This window comes from Schistocerca serialis, chromosome 2 (genome assembly GCF_023864345.2).
Source record: "Schistocerca serialis cubense isolate TAMUIC-IGC-003099 chromosome 2, iqSchSeri2.2, whole genome shotgun sequence".
NCBI classification, from domain to species: Eukaryota; Metazoa; Arthropoda; class Insecta; order Orthoptera; family Acrididae; genus Schistocerca; species Schistocerca serialis.
The window spans coordinates 382,074,292-382,095,122 of NC_064639.1; positions in this window are offsets into that span (position 1 = coordinate 382,074,292).

The following is a 20,831-nucleotide window of genomic DNA, read 5'->3' on the forward strand; positions in this document are numbered from 1 at the left end:
AGGTCCTCTCTTGTTCAATCAACTCAGTTTCTACTGTGCTGTATTAGCAATCCACGTACAGTTTTTCACACTACTTAAAATTATCTTGTAGCCACAAATTCACTCTATAAATTTATTTACATCTTCATATCGAATGTTAATGTGCCTATGTCATGAATGTTATCATATGTGTGACTGTATTTTGAAGATTTTACCTTCTAACAACAATTTCTGGAATTTTTCTCACATATTGAAAAATGTGCTATAAAGCGAACGGCTCCTGTTCGTCACTGCACAAAAAGAGTATAATTTTAAGTATTTCTGTTTCGCTTAGGACATTGTCGTTCAGGTCAGGGCTGTACTCTTCGCAGAAAGTAATGTGTTCGATAGCTTTTTTTCAAAACATGGTTCCGGTAAGAAAAGGACGATGAGGCGATACCAGACGAGAAAGCCCTTTTGTGGCAGTTAGTGACCTGAGTTTGCTAAGAAAGTCAGAGTAATATCAGAAATTTATTCCAACGAATTCGAATTGTATGTGAAGTGATGTTATATACCGACAAATTGGTAACGATGACTGTGGGGTGTCACGCACCTCGGCGAACATCTGTGGCTCCGCAGTGCTACTCCGATTAAAGCGGATATCGCCACCGAGTGTGTTCTCGCTACCCCTGCTGGCAGGCAACCCGCGCACCACCCTCGGACCTTCCGACAATCTCTCAACTCCCCAAAGATTTTTCTGCCACCGCATCGGTACTCTAACAGCCTTTGGTGTGTGTTCGAGAAACGTATACAGACGATACGGAAAGAACGTTTTGAAATAAACTGGCTGTTACTACTTATACGAGTTTCGAACCGAATGCTTCTCCCACAAGAATTTGAAGCTCTCTGTTGAGTACGTCCATAGTGTTTTGGATTGGCGGTTGCGTCTGAACACATTCTTGTTTCCTTGTCATCAGCCTTCTGACTGGTTTGATGTAGTGTGGCACTCAACGACTTCCTGTGCCAACCCCTTCATCTCTGAGTAGCACGTGCACCCAGCGTCATTAGTAATTTGTTGGATGTATTCCAGCCTCTGTTTTCCCCTACAGTATTTACCCTCTACATATATCTCTTATCGTGGAAGTTTTTCAGTGATGCCTTACACGTATCGTATAACTCTTTCCCTTATTCTAGTCAGTGTTGTCATACAGTGGACTCTCGATATTCATTGTCCAAGGGACCTCAGAAAAGGTTCTAGTAATTGAGAATTCTATTTAACAAAAGCCTGACTGATGAGCGTATAAAGAACAAAATTTGAAGCAGATAATTTTTTCCTACTTCAGTGACTTCCAACGTGCTTAGCCAAGCGTATGTTCTATTATGGCCAAAGTCAGGGAAGAAAATCGTTAACCTTCTTTCGAAAGATGCATATGCGCAACATTCCAATGACGACTTTCCCTGGTCTGGAGTCACGACTGGAATCAACGCTGTTTCCTCTTCTGCTTTCCACATAATCGTTAGAATGTACAAAATCCTAAGATTTCACATTTGCTCCTAAATCAGGAAGAGTGCCTAGCGTGAGTCAAACATACGTACATTTTTGCAACTGATTTATGTTCTGTAGGGCGATATTCATTCTTGATTAAACCAAGAAACAGTTACTGTCGAAACAATTGCGGAAATAACAGATGAAACACTCGAATTACCGAGTGCTAGAAGCCCTTAGGTACGCAATATAGAGTGTACGCAGACAGTTGTATCGAAACACGGAGGATTTCTTCGATTTATCTACTTTCTTTTCAGAATACAGAGCAATTAATTAGATTTATTGAGAAAGTAAATTCATCGAGGTTTGAATTAGAAAGAGTCGACTGTATTTCTATCCTCTCTGATTCTATGGAAGATTTTTTTGTCAGTTCGTTTAATTTTTAGAATTTTTCACAGTTTGCTTCGATTATTTTTTTCTGTTGTAAATTTATGTACGGTTAGAAAAAAGACAGCCACTTTACATAGCACTAAATACTATGCTATTTACTGCGTGGTATATTACTTTCAAATTCCGTTTTGCGACTTGCTCACACTAGAAAATTGTTCAAACGTTATCTCTCGAAAATCGATATTACGGAGGATGGATTTTTTCATTTCATCTTTGTGTTGCATGTTAGACAGTTTATTGCCTCTTGCGAATTCCACGTTTGTCTTGCTTTGCTGAGTTTCCATTCCCCACTTTCATTCAAATTTTTTTGTTTGTTGCTAGCTTTATGGAATCCCTATTTCGTTCAGTTTTCTTCCAGCTTTAATTATGTGCTGTTAATACAAAGTGTTCCTTTAACATCGACATTTATTATGGTCTATGTCCTTTTACATTGTTCAAACTATAATCCCTGAACTCTGAGTAGATCCTCGTTTTCTGTTTAAAAACCAAGACTCAGTACTGTGCTGCAATAGGTAGCTACCGTCATTAAAAATTTTAAATGTATGTTTTTCTGTATTTTCCTGTTTAAACATTTGCTGAGTGCTCTACAAATCGTGTTAAGTATGGCCCACTTTATTATCTTATTAATAAAAGACGTCACAACAAAGATAATTAGGATGTTTCATGTTTTGTTATTAGCATCATTTTTACTTGCAATAGGCGTAATGTCTTTCCAACTAATATTTTTATATTATACTTCATGCACATATTTTTTTAGTTTTGTTGTCTGCTATCTTTATACAAACTAAATAAGACCGCTTGTATTACTATTTATGGTGACGTATTAGTGCGCGTGGTACACTGTGCTATATCTTCCACTGTATCTCTTTTTCCAGACAAAGGCACTGTGAAGTCGTTCAAATAATGATGCCTCGTCGAATCTAACGCATTATTTGTGTCCATGCGCGTTATCAATTCAACGGCTTGAGTGGATGAGTCTTCGGGGTTTAGTTAATAGTGCTTGCATGCCGAAATTGTTACAGAGCTGATCACAGCATTGTTACAGAGCTGATCTTCCTGTCTTTCTACCGTGTAGCAGCCGTGGTAACCTTCTTTCGAACCGAAAGGTCACTGTGCTCTGGGAAACATCTTAGTTGAGCTAATTTTGGCGAAAAATGCCAACACACTGGCCGCGATAGAACGATTACTCGGCAAGAGCTCATGTTTTCACGAACTGCATACCATATATGTCACGCGAGTTTTTCTTTCTGTTCTGCGAAGTACGATATTGCCCTATTTTTATATCGTCTGCAGACTGTAGTGATCATAAGCAATTAAAGCGTTTCTTGTTATTTTTTTGATTTTCAGACACAGTTACAATTATTTTTACGGACGAAAGCTTTCGGCGTTCTCAAACGGCCATCTTCAGATGCAGGGGGAACCTGCGTTGTCACTCATGCACGATGCTCACGTACAGCAACTACATCTGAAGAAGGCCGTTTGATACCGTCAAGCCGCGCGGGATTAGCCGAGCGGTTTAAGGCGCTGCAATCGTGGACTGTGCGGCTGGTCCCGGCGGAGGTCTGAGTCCTCCCTCGGGCATGGGTGTGTGTGCTTGTCCTTAGGATAATTTAGGTTAAGTAGTGTGTAAGCTTAGGGACTGATGACCTTAGCAGTTACGTCCCATAAGATTTCACACACATTTGAACATTTTTTTTGACACCGTCAGAACTTGTCATCTGTAAAAATAGTTTTTAGTGTGCCGGAGAGTAAAATAAAGTATCTGTTCCTCTGTACTTCCATGCGTTTTCAACTACCGGGCTTACAACGACATACTTTATTTTATAAATCTTCTGCCAGTAAAACCTACGTATCTAAATAAGAAATTTATGAAGTGTAACATTCACTCAGTTTCTTAGACAATTCATTCATCTTCATAGCTTCTGTTTTTCTTTAATGGCACACCAATTATTTACACCGCTTTATTCCCTTCCTTTAATTTTCGCACCGAAGAGAACGCCGTGAATAATTAGTTCACAGACTAATCTTTCAGTTCCAGCTTTAGGTAACTCACTATTAAAACAAAAAGTGGAAGAAAACAGATGCCATGCAATTATTCCCCCTCCGTTTCCGTGTAAATATTTCAAGGATCGTCTCATTAATTCGCGCACTGTATGTTATCTCTGTTTGAGGTATTCTGTTTGATTCTACACTCACATCTGTTTTAACCGAAACGCTGAAGTTCTGGTAAATTGTTGAGCCGCAGAGGACTGACAAGTGTTTAGTGCAAGCATTCACCGAAAAGAAAGAGAGTGAAGAAAATCAATGTAACAATTCCGCAACAATAATCACACCTTTGACGAAGAAAGCTACCGGATGATTCAGCCACTGGAACGTCTAATCGCATATGCTGATCCCCGTGCGGTGGTACCGTATCTTCAAGCAGACTCAGAACAAAGGCGCATAATTGCAACAGGAAACTGCAACACTTAGGGGAGCCGCGATAAGGCGTTGCATTTCCAGAGCACGACCTGCAGCGAAGACTTTTTTTAACTGTAGTTGCCATGTTGCCTATTTTCTTTGATAACTTGCAAGTATAGAGTCGAAGCACAGGAAAAATTTCTGAGGTCCTGTTCTAGAGTCAATGCGAAGGATACTAACAATTCTGGTTCTTAACGATATGGAGTGGTTAAAAGATGTTTTAAGTAAGTCTTATCTTTATTACGGCACTGATTGATTCCTCTTCAATCTGAATTTCTTCATACTCACAGTTAATAATATCGACCGACGAAGGAAAAAACTGGAATAATTTCTTAATTAGTGATTGCGGAAATATTTCGAAAACTTGAATTGGAAATTTGTGGTGAGACCATCGGTCCCTAGGCTTACACACTACTTAATCTAACTTAAACTAACTTACGCTAAGGACGACACACACACACCCATGCCCGAGGGAGGACTCGAACCTCCGGCGGGGGGAAGCCGCGCGGACCGTGAGAAGGCGCCCTAGACCGCTCAGTTACAGCGGGAGGCAAAACTTGAATTCTCGTACATTACGCATTAAATTATACTTCAGCTGGTGCACACTGTTCCGAGTTCCGTCTTCCACTACTTGCCAAGTAGCCAAATATGTTACGCATTACCTTCCATTTACTTCGGGGCGCGCAGCAGAACTTTCAGGGTGATAACATCGTTGGGAAGGCTGCAGGACAAGAGCTCTAGAAAATGTGCGTTCAAGGACGGAGTAGCTGTAGCTGAAAGGAGGGTTGCTTTAGCGAGATTTACAGTTTCCCGTCCAAACTGCTGCTATATATTGACTCAGAGTCAAAATTCAGTTGATTGAGCTAATCTAGATTTTCACCCCTGTCTTTATGGCCCCGAAGCCCATGGTCAGCGAAGACAATGGTTTACGCTGAAATTGCTCATAAGTTACGCTATTTTGGAGACATGAATGAAAATTAATTTTGCTTTTCCGTGCGTTGGTCTAAAATAATTTCTAGTCGAACAGCCGATACTAATCATTGCACTACCTAAGCATTTTGATATGTATAGAGAACATCTTTATCGGTAAAAACAAAAACAGTGTAATGGTCTCATTAATTTAATGCCTTGCAAATTTAATTTACATTACACACTGTATTTGCCTTTATGAATACACCATACCCATTGAGCTAGCGGGCAGTCATTATGGAAACGGAATACCTGCAGAGCATTGGAGACTGATACTCAGCACAAATTCTGTTCCTAGAAAGACTGATGTAAAACAGGTTCATTTCCGGAGAACTAAAGACGACATAAATGCTTTCGTCTTGATTTGTAATGACGGATCTGTGACATATCGGCAGTTTGGAATTTCTCAAGCAGAAACATTTATCTTGATAATTAGGTAGTTGAAAATCTAGGTCTTCCCTGTTTCACAGAGAACACTTCGATACAGTTGTAATATAAGAAAGTGGTAGCATTTTTATGCGTCGCATTTGTTTCAAGTTCTTGTTGATTCATCGTCGACAACCACGCTTAAGGCTGTTAGAGGCGTTATTTAACTTTCGTATAAAGACAGCAATACTCCTTTGGAAAAATTAATGTACGAAAATATTGATTGCTTCTTGTGAACAACATGTAAGTGCATTTGTTATGTACTCAGTCCGTTCGTGATTTATGTAATATAAACTCAATTCTTCAAACAGGCATGGATATTCCTTGTCGGCGGGAAGATCGTGAGTTAAATGAGCCAAGGTTGCTAGCAAAATGCAAAAAGTAAATAATGCCCAAGAGTAAATAATGTTAAAACGATAGGGCTACTATCCTATCTCGGTACATTATGGCAGTAGTATTCCGAATGCTGTGTGACTGACTTCCAACTAGCCACAGTGCTACGTTTCCTATCACGTTTAGGTTACCAAAGACACAGCATTCGTCTTAAAAGAATGCTTACGTTACCCAATTTTAATTACAATTCAGCAGTGAATAAATAAGGGTAATAAATAATACCAAAGTATCAAAGAACCTAGCTTCTATTGGGAGATTACAATAACTGACATCGACAGACGAGGAAACAGTTCACATTTTAGTAATATAAGCAGTTCTCGAGTGGTGAAAATACCGTTCGTGTGAATTGACGGAAAGGTCAGGTCATCGCTCACTAGCTTATTGATCTGTATTTGCATTTCATTCTGGCACTGCGAATAAACATTCCAGATGAAATTTGCGGGGCTCATCCCACGTATGTGCTAACAGTAACCGCCTCGCGAATGCTGGCTGAGATAAAAGTGTTCATCTGCACGTAGCGGGTACTGGTGAATGAATCAAGTTATCATATGAAGCCGAACGTATCAAGCACAAAAGAAAGACGAAACATATCCAGTCATCTCACAGGTCCCACAGAATACAGCTGTAGAGATGTACCTGAAAGTGAGTTCGAAATATTAAGGAAGGACGTAGCTAGTGGGTGGTATGGGCGATCTGGGAAAAAACCGACGGAGGCCAACGAAAAATTGAATTTTTACTTTACATTTTGTTACGTAAAAGCTCAGTCACAAGTTGTTATGAACACTGATTCCAACCTTGACTTCAGTTTCTTCTATATGGTTTTGTCGGAATGTGACTCCATTATGAACAAGAAATTTAGAAACCCGCATATAATTGGAGTGAAAAATAGTTAATCCACACGAGCAAAAGTTTAATTGAAATGCAATCACAAAGCACCTACTCATTACATAGGAATTAAGTGTCCATTGGATTGTATTTTCTATCTGGCTTTGTCTTAAACCATCTTATGTAGATATGCCTATTTTACGTTTCGGTGAAGCTGCCGACAGTGATGGCCTATCATTTCGGTATTCGTGCGACCCTGATAGGGAAACCTGATAGTTCAAAAAGCAAAACTTAAGGCTCAGCAACCAGGCTACCTTCTTGAAATTTCTCTGTATGTTAACTACGACAGCAAAATAACTAGGGTCCTTCCTGCTGCCTGAAAATTTAGTAAAAATCTTCTTGATTGCCACATAATACAAGCCCGGCTCAGCATTATTTTTTATTCAGAGCTCGAATCGAATCGAACGGCCGGTCGCCGTGTGGCCGTGCGGTTCTAGGCGCTTCAGTCCGGAACCCCGCAACTGCTACGGTCGCAGGTTCGAATCCTGCCTCGGGCATGGATATGTGTGATGTCCTTAGCTTGGTTAGGTTTAAGTAGTTCTACGTTCTAGGGGACTGATGACCTCAGATATTAAGTCCCATAGTGCTCAGAGCCATTTCTGGAATCGAACGTTATTTATCGAATGTCAAGTCCATCAAATACATCTCCTTTACAGTTCACTTTTGACAGAAGAGGAAACTGCTCGGAGAGAAGTTTGAAATATTGCGTATACGACTGGAATAGCAGACATAACGATGTTTTGTCATTTTCTGATATCTTCTTCACGTACGTAACGTAGCTTATGACCTACCCTTATCGGCAAGTTTAAATCGAAGATATGAGTGTAGTTCCTTTACGAATTCTCTTATGTTCCTCTGATGTATCTTAAACATAAAACCACCACAAGTATTCTGGAAAAATAATTGGAATCATAAAAGGAGATTTTTTTAAATAAATGAGTGTAATTTATATAACAGTGAGGCTCATAAGGCTATTCTGTTGTTATCCTGAAATTCTACATACTAAAAACCGCAAGAGTAAGGCACTTTCATTAAAAACAGTTTTGCCATCGCTGGCCTGTGATATTTGCATTCTACGTCCTACTTTGTTAGTATTTTGTATATTGGTCCTTGAGCATAAATACAATGAATAATCACTAGTCCAAAACACGAAAACAATAAGAACTGAAAATGTCCACAGCATGTCTGTAGTATACACCCGGAAAAAGTGACAGATATTGAGACACTGAAGTTCAGATCCTCGTTAAGATATACTCAGTGAGGTTTACCGTAGTTTTTGTAAGTAAGTTGGGCATGACTCCAGAGATGGTTCCTTCGGCAGGATCATTCTGGCCCCGTCTCTGTCTCTCTCTCTTTTTCCTGTCGCAGCATGGCTACTTTCTCCGGCCATAGAATGAACTTGACAATAACTGATCTGATGTGAATTCCTAGCATCTGTGTGGAGAAATATCTGGAATACAGGTTCATTCTTGGCAAAAAATAGAAAGCTGCTACTGTTAATAATAGTACTTATTAAGAATAAATAACACCATTACTTACAGGTTCATCATCACATGACTTAATTTTTAAAACTGCATATTGTTCTTGCTGTTCTTGCGATGTTATGTAATTTTCTTTGTAGCTTAAGTTCCTTCGGTTGGTGATACCACGAGCAAAAGATTGATTGTTAAACATGACTGCTTTTCTGCAAATGGACGTTGCAATGAATTAAGATAATTGTGTTGTTTTTAGATCTCTGGTAAGTCCATTTACAGTAAAGCAATCTCTTTTTGTAGAATTTCCGCCAGAATAAAAATCTGCCAACATGTTACAGATTAAACGTGAACAGCCGTCTGATGGTGAACCTGTCAGTTCAAAACCGGTAAAAGCGCTATTTACTCTTAATAAACAGTATTAATAACGCGGACTGGTTGGTGCTTTTATTTTATTCTATGAACTAAATGAAATTTTTACACAGACACGACGTCATCACATTAATTTTCGACAAAATAGCAGTATCTGGAATTTTCTTTTTCTCCAAACAGTTTTCTTGTTCGTTAAGAAGTAACTCGTGATAGTTCCTCTTGGGATGTAGAACGGTTCCCCTTTGCTCTTTTCGGTTGCTCTTGTCCTGTGTGTGTACAATAGGTTATTAAAAGCTGTTAAATGGAGAGACGTTCGTGGTGATGTGGAATCCCATAGTAGGTCAAGCCGATCGCTTGGTGGGACCCAAAGAGGGCACTAGCCTCAGCCGATGATTTTACTGTGGTGTACCACAAGGGCCCTACATAATCCAGTTCCAGTGGCAATTTAACCTTGACACGCAGCCTTCCAACATAGTTTTCTCATAATTTCTGAACTGATTTTACGTCGGAATAACATCATGCCGAGGTGCACTTGCTACGGAGGTTTGACCGTTGCGGAAAAAGAAGAGTAGCTCATAACTTCGTCCTCTCATACGAAGAACAAACAGCAGAAGATCATTCTCCACAATAATGAGAACAACGGCGTCTGATCGAAACAAGATCAAAGGCAAGGGGAGGGGGGAGGGGGCGGGGGGGGGGGGGGGTACCAGCTTGGTAGTAACAGATATTGAGTGCGGCGTAGATGATATTTCAAATATTTCAATTCGAGGCGTAAATTTATGGTTTGTAGAAAATAAACTGATGCTAAATCACAATAATATCGAGAATTGGCCTCAACTGGATGATATTCGGAAAACTTTATTACATTGCCCGTAAACCAACTATCTCTGAAAATTTAAAAAGGAAGTTTATGACACATGCATCCTTTCAGTAACAGCGTATGGCCTCGAAACAACAACACAACAAGCAACACAAATCGACTATGGTTCAGCCAGAGGGCGATAGACACAGCAGTGCTTGGAGTGAGTTCTGAGCAACAGGATCAAGAATTAAGAGATCGGGAGAAGAACGATGGTATGAAGTTGTCGAATGGACAGCGAAACTGAAATGGCACTGAGCAGAACAGGTAGCCAGAAACGATTACAAATGGAAGAAAACACTGATGAAGTGAGGCAAAGTGAACTGTCGCGCTTTCTCAGACAAGATCCAACGACGCAACGACACGTGGGAAAAACTGGATCCAGCCCAGCCAGCAAATATCCACATGGAAATATTTGGAAGAGATCTATGTTCAGGAGGGGATCCTATAGGCTGAAAAAAAGAAGACGGAGAAAAAGAGAAATCACAATAGCACTCAGTTTTCGCAGTTATGAACGCAATTCGGCTAAAACTTACATTTTAACTGCAAAGAATGGATTTACGTTTAGCGAGTCTCTATAATCAAAATTCATAGTTGTTGAGATAGATGGAAATGTATCATGGAAATCCCATGTTCAGTATCTTGTACAAAAACTGAGTGCTCCTATAGCGCCCATTAGAAAAGCATCTGCAGTGAATGATGGATGGTTCAACACTAAAATTAATCTACTTTGCTTATTTTCATTCGCTTACGACATATGACATTATTCACAAAGGGTATATCTGATTCATAAACGGGCAGTTCGAACAATGTGTGGCAAATTCTTACGAACCTATTATTGAACCCTGGTCAAGAGTCTAGGAATCCTGACATTAACCTCTCAATATTGTACGAATTACAAGGGAAGGATCTCGTCAGCCAAATGGTCACATAATCCTCGCCAATATTGCTACTTTGCAAAGTAACCATGGCGCCCATGGAATAACACGATATGGATGCCCAAATCATCACCGAACCGCCACCAAGTTTCACTCTTGGGACGTAAAGTACGCCAGAAATTTCAAACACTATAAAGCAAGACTCATTCGACTAAATTACTTTCTTCCATTTCTCTATGGCCCAGGTTTTTTGGCTGAGGCATCACGTTTTCCCATTACGGGCATTTACGTCAACGATGTGTAGTTTTGAAATATCAGTTCGCTCTGTAATTCCAAGCTTACGGAGTTCCCCTCGTGTTGTGATGGTGCTGGCAGGGTTCGGAGTGCTACATTCAATTCTGCGGTGGCTATTGCAGCTGTCGGCCTCTTATTTTTCGTCACAAACCTCTTGAATGGTAGCCCGTCCACGCGTTCGCACGCGTTCAATGTATCACATTTCTCCGCTTTCCCTGTATGCGGTATAAGTCTTCGATGCGGTGCCACTTGAAACACCAAGCGCTTTGGCCATTTTGGTACGGAAGCACCCACACCAACAACCTGCCCACGCTTGAATTCATCTTGTTTCGACATAATTCCCTCACATCTACACAGAGCACTGTTCTGATCACGACTGATACATGCAAAGTATTGACGACGCTGCAGAGGTGTCGTTCGTGATCAAATACAACAGCGCAAGCTCAAGGCTTGGCTAGCAAATCATATTGTGCCCGTGACGAAGAACGAATCTTGCAGTGCGACAATTGCCACTTTGTTTCAGAGTCACGTCATAAATCCAGCTTTAGTCACCAGTGACAATCTTTGAAAAAACATTCTAATCATCTTGCAGCAGTTTAGCTCTCTACAGACTTCCACGCGTTGTTGCTTCTGATGTGGTCGTGGCACAAACGTCGCCGCTATCTTTCTCATGTTCAATTCTTCTGACTGAATACTTTTACATGTATCATAACTTATTACCGAGTTCTTAGATGGTCTGTCTACGATCTCGTAGGATCAGATCCCTAATTTTTTGGTTTGATGCCATTTGACGGCCGACCGTAACGGTCGTCATCTTCTGAATACGTTAACCGGTTTCGAAACGCTTATACCAGTCGTCAGCTTATGTCCCATCTAAATCGTTGCCTGAAATGTTTAACATCTGGTGCGTTCTCTCAGTGGCTTTCTCAGATTTAAAACAGATCTGAATACAGACGCGCTGCTTTTTCAATCCAACCGTTACAAAAACGCAAACTCGCGGAAGAATGTCAGTAAGAACTTGAATCGTCCCCTTGGAAAAATTGTGAATGACTGTGCTAGTAAACTTCTACATTATTTGATACAGACAGTTGAGCAAAACTGAACGAACTGAGACAGTTCTCGCTTTACTTATTCTGATCATCACTAAATTAACACACAATATTTTTTAGCGCAACGCAATCTGACTTTAAATAATCACTAAAAAAGAATGGCCCTGACTAACAATAACCTATACCTGTCATGAATCACTTACCTCACAAAAATTTTCGTTACTCGAACTACAGCAATACAGCGAGCGCCAATACTGCCAACTAAATAAAAGATTCTACCTACTAAAGGCTCTAACTACTGATAGGCATAGTTAGCAAATGAAAGATTTTGATAGAGACCAATGTATTTACCTTAATAGTTTTCAAAAGTCATAATATACATATAATTTTGTGTCATCCGATTAAACGAGTTTCATTTTTCTGACGGACACACGTTCAGATCGTCCGCTCAAAGCTATGGCATCTCTCTCCCCACATCCACCACTGCTGGCGGCCCACCTCCAACTACACAACGCTACGCGCTGTTCACAATCAACTGCCCAACACTCCAATACCGAATATTCCAACAATGCCAACCAGCCACAGACTGCACACAGCACAGTCAGTGATTTTCACACATAGCGCTACGTGGCGTTTCCAACATAAAAACCTAAACAGCCTACTTACAAACTACGCTAACTAGCATCTAGCCAAACTACTCAGTTCGCAGCCATTTGCAAGTCTGCTTCAAAAAGGATACATCGTAAAACGTCTAGCGGTATTCCAGCGTAATTGTAGTCATTAACGACATAATTCAAATTGGGGAACCAATGTAAGTGCAAGAAAGACGTTTAGAAATTTTTCTATACTTGATGGATTAGGAACGGTACATGGGGGAAAAGGTCAAACAAGTGAGAAAAGTTTAATGTTGATTTTATTATTAACCGCCGCTTACACAATTTGTTCAGTATGAGCACCGGATACGTTGACGAGATGCTGCACCGGTAAAACGACGTGATCAACAGTTCGTCGCAGCAGTTCCGGTGGAATCTGAGCAACGTGTTCCTGTATACTGGCCTCCACATCAACTAGAGACCGAAAGTTTCCCTAGTAAACGCACTCTTTTAGACGTCCCCAGAGCCAAAAGCCACATGGATTCAGAGCAAGTGGTCTTGCAGGACAAGCATCTACAAAAGCCATGCATCTGGAGAGCCTCTGGAGATAACATGCTCGTGGAAGGTTGCGTTAGTTTTTAATGTCGTGGTGTGACTACTGCCTCCCGTCGAGTAGACCGTTCGCCGGGTGCGAGTCTTACGATTTGACGCCACTTCGGCCACTTGCGCGTCGGTGGGATGAAATGATGATGATTAGGACAACACAACACCCAGTCCCTGAGAGGAGAAAAATCTCCGACCCAGCCGGGATTCGAACCCGGGCCCTTAGGATTGACATTTTGTCGCGCTGACCACTCAGCTACCGGGGGCGGACAGAGCTTTCACTGGGGCCTAGTGGCATGAGGTGTTGCCCCCATCTTGCATTAAAGCAGTGGTTTCCACACAGTTGCTCTCTTCCAAAACGGGATTCACACACTATAGAACAAGGTCTCGAGTGTAAAATGTGCCTCGTCACTCCATAGAAGAGCCAACATTCAAATCAACAGACGGCCATCGAGATTTCAGTTTCCTGCCGAACCTCCAAATCGGTTGAGACGAATGTACATATCGGGTGGTTATAATTATACAGGGTGTTACAAAAAGGTACGGTCAAACTTTCAGGAAACATTCCTCACACACAAATAAAGAAAATATGTTGTGTGGACATGTGTCCGGATACGCTTAATTTCCATGTTAGAGCTCATTTTAGTTTGTTCTTCCACCTACGCTCAATGGAGCACGTTATCATGATTTCATACGGGATACTCTACCTGTGCTGCTAGAACATGTGCCTTTACAAGTACGACACAACATGTGGTTCATGCACGATGGATCTCCTGAACATTTCAGTTGAAGTGTTCGTGCGCTTCTCAACAACAGATTCGGTGACCGATGGATTGGTAGAGGCGGACCAATTCCATGGCCTCCACGCTCTCCTGACCTCAACCCTCCTGACTTTCATTTATGGGGGCATTTGAAAACTCTTGTCTACGTAGCCCCGGTAACAAATGTAGAGACTCTTCGTGCTAGTATTGTGGACACCTCTGATACAATACGCCATTCTCCAGGGCTGCATCAGCGCATCAGGGATTCCATGCGACGGAGGGTGGATGCATGTATCCTCGCTAACAAAGTGTTTGAAGTCACGCTGGTACGTTCTGTTGCTGTGCGTTTCCATTCCATGATTAATGTGATTTGAAGAGAAGTAATAAAATGAGCTCTAACATGGAAAGTAAGCGTTTCCGGACACATGTCCACATAACATATATTCTTTCTTTGTGTGTGAGGAATGTTTCCTGAAAGTTTGGCCATACCTTTTTGTAACACCCTGTATAGCAGCTGCTCACGAAGGTCCAGGGTTAGCTGTAATTATCGCATGGCAGCGAAACTTGGTAGATATGCTAATGCGTTAGTACGGAACCTCGTTTCAATTGTGGATAACAGTTGCCAAACTGAATTTGATTTCATGCTATTGACCAAGGTGGCAGCTCGCTGGGCCCACGTCTGGCACACAGCACCAGCCGTACCCACGTGTGCCACGGAACACCTGCAGTAAATAGCATGCGCAGTATAAGGCTCAACACACATCCCTGCGGCTACATCCGCCGGAACAGCGCAACTGCCTCTGTAGTGCCCACGTACCTGTATCTCCGGTATCATGTTACACGAACCAGTAATTATCATCTTATCTATTTATTACTACAGTTTTTCTGTCGATACTGGAGCGAAGCCGCACAGTGGTTAAGCTATTGTAATTGGGTTCAAATCCCCGTCCAGGCGTCTAGTTTTTTTTACGTTCTTTCCTAAATAAATAAAAACGAATGCTGCGACGCTCCTTTTGAGAAGAACACGGCAGTTTCAGGCCCAAGCCTCATCCAGGCCAAGCTTGCGCCGGGACTTCGATAATCTCGTCGTCGATGAGACGTTAAAACCAGTTCTTTCTTTCATTCTACTACTGCTAATTATAATTTACACTCGTAGACGTTCTTGTAAGCAATAGCTGTGCTTATGGTAACTCCATACGGATCTAAGTAGCTAATATCGTAACATACTGTTAACGTTAGATAAAACAAATCAGAATAACGGAACAGGATGGAGTAGTGATTATGGCATTGGAATCGCATTTGGTTATGTTGAGGTTCAGATCCACGTCTGGCCATTGCCCTTCAAATTATCAGTACTCTCAGTTAAGCCGAATATCGGGTGATTCGTTCGGAAAGACCACAAACTAGTTATTACCCCTCTCGTTTCAAATTCGAACAAGTGCCACCTTCTTGCCTCAACAAACTACTCGCGGGAAATGAGTCCGCTGCCAGCTCACCTGCACTGAGGCTAATTTTTCACGAATGCTCGTCTGTATTTACACGTCGGGCGTGAAACTGCGCGTGTTCTGCTGTCTACTGTGAAAGTGATGTGGGACAAAATTTACAAAAATGTCGGAATACCCCTTCAGTCCAGTATGTTTCGAGATTGGATTAATGAAAACTAGAGAAAAGTGAAGATGGTGGTTTCGAAGGAGTAGTATCTGCCCCTCTCCTAGCCCGAGTGTAACGGTTCAAATGGCTCTGAACACTGTGGGACTTGAAATCATTAGTCCCCTAAAACTTGAAACTACTTAAACCTAACTAACCTAAGGACGTCACACACATCCATGCCCGAGGCAGCATTCGAACCTGCGACCGTAGCGTTCGCTCGGTTCCAGACAGAAGCGCCTAGAACCGCTCGGCCACAGCGGCCGGCCCGAGTGTAACGTACAGAGCGTTCATACAACCATGTGAAACTGTGAGAAAAGTCCTTCTTTGAGATATTATTCATCTCGCGTCTCACATTGGCTTGAATGTCGGTTACATCGTCAAAACGTTGACTCTTCATGTGAATTTCCGAATTTTGACGTTTTGTGGTAGTTTTGTATTGGTAACACCAAGTCTCGTCACACGCGATGATTTTTTTTTTTCAGAAAAAACTGTTAGCGGTTTGCATTTTAGCCAAGTCGCGACAGGTGTCCACGCGACGTTGTGTTTGTTCGGGATTCAGGTTGCGCGGCACAAGCTTTCCACAAACTTTTCTCTTTTCCAAAATACTGTAGAAAATGTCTTCAATCGTTGATTTAGAGATGTTGCTCCATTGCGATTTGTGTCAAAACACCATTGCCACACTGCACCTACACGTCCATTACTTAGCGCTGCCTGCTCACAACTGATTGGTCAAGTGCACATCTGTTGTTTACATTTGTTAGTTCAAGCTGCCACCGTACTCACTGCGCTGATGTCACTTATACGCCAGGAATAATATCAGTCTCGGAACTTTGTTGAACGGACGGCTCGTGAGCGAGACAAGCTTAATGACACACACGTCGATGGGACAATGCAGCCCCCCAAACAACACGCTTGCTCCCTTTTCTCTTTTTAAAATGAGAGCAGCCGGAGAGAACCGTCTTCTCCTGTATGTGAGACGAGGTCCGAAGCCAGCGCGTCACCTCTGTCGGTGGATAAAACAGAGAAAGCACGCCATGGCGTGGTGGCGACGGCCTGAGGCGTCCGACGGCCGTGGTCGATGGCGGCGATCGATGTGTCGGCGCGGCGCGGTGGATGCGATACTATCTGGTGCGGGCAGGCCGCATGTTTGTTTGGTTGTTCTGTTCGCGAGGCTCGGCTCGTCAAGCAAACAGCACGCGTGCCCTAATGCGGTGTTTATTGGCCACTGGGGCGCAATAACTGTCCACTTCCGGGACGCGGCGCACAGCGGGCAAGCGCTCGCCGCCGTACGGAAGGCACTCCGTCGCTGACTGTCGACTGTTTACATCCGCGGTTCAGCCGCATGTCCGCTTTGTCTTGAAGGGTTTTATAAGCACTTCCAGCTGTGAGTTCCTTATCGTGATTAACTGTTCATCAGACTGTCTGTGGAGGCATAGACTAGAGAGTCTCTGTAATAAATAATTCACTCGCACAACAATTGTAAAGTACATATGGAATTATTTTTCTACACAGCTTCTTCTTCTTTTTTTTCCGTTAAAAAAAAAAAAAAACAAGCAGGTCAGCTGACAAGATCTTTAACGGTTAACTGGCTAAACTTCAGCCGTCTAACTGGGAAACTTACCTCTCTTCGCGGGCGTTATCGCCTTTTCTTCTAGTGCGTTAAGTATAACTGATCGTACAATATGAGCTTTTACGGCCGATGTTTACAGTTACGGCGATGCTAAGGTTCCGATGAGAGAAGGTTGTATACATGGAAGAACCCTGGAGATACTAAAAGGTATCAGATAGATTATATAATGGTAAGACAGAGATTTAGGAACCAGGTTTTAAATTGTAAGACATTTCCAGGGGCAGATGTGGACTCTGACCACAATCTACTGGTTATGACCTGTAGATTGAAACTGAAGAAATTGCAAAAAGGTGGGAATTTAAGGAGATGGGACCTGGATAAACTGAAAGAACCAGAGGTTGTACAGAGTTTCAGGGAGAGCATACGGGAACAATTGACAGGAATGGGGGAAAGAAATACAGTAGAAGAAGAATGGGTAGCTTTGAGGGATTAAGTAGTGAAGGCACCAGAGGATCAAGTAGGTAAAAAGACGAGGGGTGGTAGAAATCCTTGGGTAACAGAAGAAATACTGAATTTAATTGATGAAAGGAGAAAATATAAAAATGCAATAAATGAAGCAGGCAAAAAGGAATACAAACGTCTCAAAAATGAGATCGACAGGAAGTGCAAAATGGCTAAGCCGGGATGGCTAGAGGACAAATGTAAGGATGTAGAGGCTTATCTCACTAGGGGTAAGATAGATACTGCCTACAGGAAAATTAAAGAGACCTTTGGAGATAAGAGAACGACTTGTATGAATATCAAGAGCTCAGATGGAAACCCAGTTCTAAGCAAAGAAGGGAAAGCAGAAAGGTGGAAGGAGTATATAGAGGGTCTATACAAGGGCGATGTGCTTGAGGACAATATTATGGAAATGGAAGAGGATGTAGATGAAGATGAAATGGGAGATACGATATTGCGTGAAGAGTTTGACAGAGCACTGACAGACCTGAGCCGAAACAAGGCCCCCGGAGTAGACAACATTCCATTGGAACTACTGACGGCCTTGGGAGAGCCAGTCCTGACAAAACTCTACCATCTGGTGAGCAAGATGTATGAAACAGGCGAAATACCCTCAGATTTCAAGAAGAATATAATAATTCCAATCCCAAAGAAAGCAGGTGTTGACAGATGTGAAAATTACCGAACCATCAGTTTAATAAGTCACAGCTGCAAAATACTAACATGAATTCTTTACAGACGAATGGAAAAACTAGTAGAAGCCAACCTCGGGGAAGATCAGTTTGGATTCCGTAGAAACACTGGAACACGTGAGGCAATACTGACCTTACGACTTATCTTAGAAGAAAGATTAAGGAAAGGCAAACCTACGTTTCTAGCATTTGTAGACTTAGAGAAAGCTTTTGACAATGTTGACTGGAATACTCTCTTTCAAATTCTAAAGGTGACAGGGGTAAAATACAGGAAGCGAAAGGCTATTTACAATTTGTACAGAAACCAGATGGCAGTTATAAGAGTCGAGGGACATGAAAGGGAAGCAGTGGTTGGGAAGGGAGTAAGACAGGGTTGTAGCCTCTCCCCGATATTGTTCAATCTGTATATTGAGCAAGCAGTAAAGGAAACAAAAGAAAAATTCGGAGTAGGTATTAAAATCCATGGAGAAGAAATAAAATCTTTGAGGTTCGCCGATGACATTGTAATTCTGTCAGAGACAGCAAAGGACTTGGAAGAGCAGTTGAATGGAATGGACAGTGTCTTGAAAGGAGGATATAAGATGAACATCAACAAAAGCAAAACGAGGATAATGGAATGTAGTCGAATTAAGTCGGGTGATGCTGAGGGAATTAGATTAGGAAATGAGACACTTAAAGTAGTAAAGGAGTTTTGCTATTTGGGGAGCAAAATAACTGATGATGGTCGAAGTAGAGAGGATATAAAATATAGACTGGCAATGGCAAGGAAAGCGTTTCTGAAGAAGAGAAATTTGTTAACATCGAGTTTAGATTTAAGTGTCTGGAAGTCGATTCTGAAAGTATTTGTATGGAGTGTAGCCATGTATGGAAGTGGAACGTGGACGATAAATAGTTTGGACAAGAAGACAATAGATGCTTTCGAAATGTGGTGCTACAGAAGAATGCTGAAGATTAGATGGGTAGATCACATAACTAATGAGGAAGTATTGAATAAGATTGGGGATAAGAGAAGTTTGTGGCACAACTTGACCAGAAGACGGGATCGGTTGGTAGGACATGTTCTGAGGCATCAAGGGATCACCAATTTAGTATTGGAGGGCAGCGTGGAGGGTAAAAATCGTAGAGGGAGACCAAGAGATGAATACACTAAGCAGATTCAGAAGGATGTAGATTGCAGTAGGTACTGGGAGATGAAGAAGCTTGCACAGGATAGAGTAGCATGGAGAGCTGGATCAAACCAGTCTCAGGACTGAAGACCACAACAACAACAACAAGGTTCTGATACATAAATCGTGATCTTGTTCAGAATTTTCTGCCTAGTATTTCGACTTCAACTGCGGGAGATGTCTTTAGAGATTAAAGGCCCCCGACCGCAACTGCTTCGAGAAGCGGAAACTGAACAACTTCATGGATGGCGATTGCAACAACAGATTAATTGTTGATACGTAAAGTGGCAACATGAAAACATTCTAAATCAACCAGAGATCGTCAGTTCGTTTCTAACCATCTCCTAGGGCACTATCTTACTTTATTTAACGACAATAAGCGTAAGTTTTCTCAGGTTTTCTTCCCTGTAGAAGTTGCTCTCTTCACTTATGAATTTCCGTAACCTCTGCGTATATTTCAAGCCAGCAATATTCTTAATCGGGCAATATTGTGATGCTTCATAGTAACAATCTTACGGGGATACAGTTTTGATGTTTCATAGTTAATTTTGATGTTTCATATTCCCATCGTCGTGTGTGGTCTGGCTTCCGGGGCTTTACCTGTACTGGACGGCAACTATTCTTGTTCTTCTTGACGCGTGTGTTGACACTTTTCTTTTACATCTACACCGACATGATTACTCTGCAGTTCAAAATTAAGTGCCGGGCAGAGCGTTCATCGAACCACATTCAAGCTATTTCTCTACCGTTTTACTCTCGACGGCACGGGGGGAAACGAGCACTTAAATCTTTCTGAGCCACCTCTAATTTCTCTTATTTCAGCGTGATGATCATCTCACCATACGTAGGTGGGCACCAGCAAAACATTTTCACATTCTGAAGACAAAGTAGGTAGTTGATATTTCTTGAGAAGATCCTGCCGCAACGAAAATCACCTTTGCTTTAGTGACTGCCAACGCAATTCGCATATCACATCCGTGGCACTCTCTGCCCTATTTCGCAATAAAACGAAACGATCTGCCTTTCTTTGAGCTTCTTCTTGCGTGACTTTTCTGTCACAGTGGAATTTTTAAATACCATCTTGCACCCAACTGTTTTAAACTGTTATTTCAAATGTGCCACATTTTAGCCAGTTCTGAGTATGACTTCTCTGCATTAAATATGGACTTCACACTTCGATTCGTCTTAACGACCTTTCATTGTGCTCATACCGCACAACGCGCAGTTGTTAACTGTCGTATTAGAACGTCTGGAGAGAATAAATTAAATACTCAGTACCAAGAGAAACCGTTTCGTATTTGCTAAAGATTCTTCGCTACATCCTTCAGAGTTTCTCATCGTACA